Here is a 2664-nt window from a genome sequence, read left to right as displayed (position 1 = left end):
TTATAAAGTGTAGCCGTATCTGAATAGCTATGGAGACACTTTTTACACAAAGGAAACACTTTTAAAAAGTAACCCATTTATTATGTTTTGGGTGCGATTCTAAAACGCTGCCTAATCCATGTAAGACTACTAAATCCCTCAACACTTACTAATTTTTTTTTCATTTTCACCAACACAAAAGTAACTTCAGAATTATTTCACTCGAGAACCCCAACTCCTCAGTCCTCATCACCACCAACACTTCGTCACTATCTCATCAAACCCCAAATACGTTCTGCCGTCGCACCTCCACTCGAGAACCATCGGTGTCGGCACTCCTCTTCCACACTCACCGCTCCTCTGATCCCGTCGCTCACCGCTCCTCTGTTCCCGTCGCTCACCGCTCCTTTGATCCCGTCGCTCACCATCAGTCGTCTTCGCGGCGTGCTGACATCGGTCGTCAGCATCGTCCTCTGATCCCGTCGCTCACCATCGTGGTGGAGAAGGTATCTACTCATGCCGATTTTGTTCTAAAATTTCAGAGGGTTAGGATTCCGACTTTAGGGTTTTCAATTTGGGGGTTTGGTGACCATTTGCGGCGTGAGTGCACTCTCGTACCCTCATTTCTCCTTTTAAGAATTTTATTATAACTTCTATGAAGATTGATACTCTTGGACTCTTGGTACCAAATGTTCAGAAACTGATGACAGGAGAGGACCATCATTAAGAGCTAAGATTGTAGGAAGTAATCACAAGAACAAGAACAAGAATAAAGCTAAGGTGGGGTTAGCAAGACGAAGCAATCACAAGAACAATTCTTTTGAAAAATGTTTCATCCATCTCAGGTAATGTTCCTGAAACCTAAACTGGAAGCTTAGTAAAAACAGAAACAAGCATTCCTTTAAAGCTTTCGTGCCTTGGTGTGATATAAGATTTTTTGATAAATGCTCATAAAGAAAACAGTTCTTTAAAACATTATATTCTTCATAAATGAGGTTAAATAACCAATAACAGTAAGAACTGAAATGTGCCGGCTGTGCAGATAGGGAAGAAGATTCTAACAAGCAAAGAGATTAAGATAATAATGCATTCTGTAGTAAAAACACTAAAGATACAATCGATAAACTGAAATTGAAAATAGACTGAAAATTAGCTACTTGACTAGTAGATATGCATCAATGTGTTTCTCAAGATCAAATGTACTCTCCTTGTTTTCTCCTTTATCTTCACCATTTAGGACATCTCTTTTAATTCAGCTAGTTCTATGGCCACTGAATTGTTCTAAAATTTGAGAGAGTTCTGATTTTAGGGTTCCGATTTGATTCACTTTTTGCTTATCAGCTTGCATTGTTTGATTTGATAGGGGTGTTCTCAAGAATAGGGCTATTATAATGGCATGTGTGTGCAACTATGCTACTCTGTGAATTTGCTTCAGCTTGCGTTTTGCTTACTCTGGTTTGTGCATGCCTTCAATTTTGGTTCTTATGATTTTGTGCGTGCGTGTGTGTTCAACTGCTTGAAAATAAAATCATTAGTTGGTGTTTATTCAGTTCTGTTCTATTCTGATTAAGCTTTTGAATTCCATTATATTGTTTATTTGATGTTGTCGTGAATTGTGATAAGTCAACTGGAAAAGCATACACAAAATTGTACTGATATTGGGTGTGTTGTAGTGTTGAGTTGAGAATCTTGATGCGTATTAGAAAGTAGTATTATGACACTGACTTCTGGTAGCTAAAGAAAGTGTCTAGTTCCAGTTGTTGGCTGATTTGTTATGATAACTCTGGATTTGTTTGAAGAAAAACTTTGGATGATTTGTTCTTAAATTGGCTTATGACCAATTAACAGCTTCTGTAACTAATCTTTTTATGCATGCTCACTGACATATTAGAGATGCATCCCTATGTAAGACACTTTTATGGCAAACCTTATGCATTTTTATTCATGTTCTTAACAAAATAAACTAAATATTTTGGTATAATAGCTCTAGTTGCTAGGCTGAGTATCCTATAAAGTATAAACTAGACTTGAAGATTATATAGTTGCAATAATGGAATCACTCTTGCTGAATGTGACATCTTAATGGTCATGTTCATGGAATGAAATTATATCTAAAGTTGCAACATAATAATTATATTGCAATAATTTAATGAATTGTGTTCTTTTTAACTCTCTTTTTACATATTTAATATAATTAGTGTCATTTCAAGTGATGAAGACACAAATTAAAAACATATATTCCATAGTGATATGATATATTTTGCTCGTGATGATTTGTATATGATTTTCAAATTGAGGTCGTGATAAAAATTTAATTAGTTTTTATTTATTTCCATTGAGCAAAATTCAAGCAAAACATACTGTGATCACAGGCATCCATTTTCCATAACCTCCACCCCGGATCATAATTACCCAAGTGTTCATATTAAGATACTTGGTGATTGGACTGGAAATCTGAAAGCCAAATTCGTTAAGGTGAATTAATCTTTATTTGTTTACTTATGTTCCTATCAAAATATTGGTTTCTCGTATGGTAAGTAACTAAGTCTATTACTTTGCTGAATTCTATCAGGTGTGCCAGCCACCCCTCAATGGCCAGAGTGGACTTCTAAGAGCTGACTGCATCAAAGAAGACAGCCAACCGAGGTGAGCCCAAATCAAAGTGGAAAAATTATGATGCCAAGC

General features: G+C 36.2%; 1 long non-coding RNA gene across 1 annotated transcript; it reads left to right on the top strand.

Annotated features, from left to right (window-relative positions):
* The first annotated feature begins 210 nt into the window (after positions 1-210).
* On the top strand, positions 211-2461 carry LOC127748331 (uncharacterized). The gene is made up of 3 exons (XR_008010319.1): positions 211-485; positions 677-824; positions 2352-2461. It is a non-coding gene; the product is annotated as an uncharacterized LOC127748331 (long non-coding RNA).
* The last annotated feature ends 203 nt before the right edge of the window (positions 2462-2664 follow it).

The sequence above is a fragment of the Arachis duranensis genome, chromosome 6, assembly GCF_000817695.3.
Source record: "Arachis duranensis cultivar V14167 chromosome 6, aradu.V14167.gnm2.J7QH, whole genome shotgun sequence".
NCBI lineage: Eukaryota > Viridiplantae > Streptophyta > Magnoliopsida > Fabales > Fabaceae > Arachis > Arachis duranensis.
This window is presented reverse-complemented; position numbering and strand designations above follow the sequence as displayed.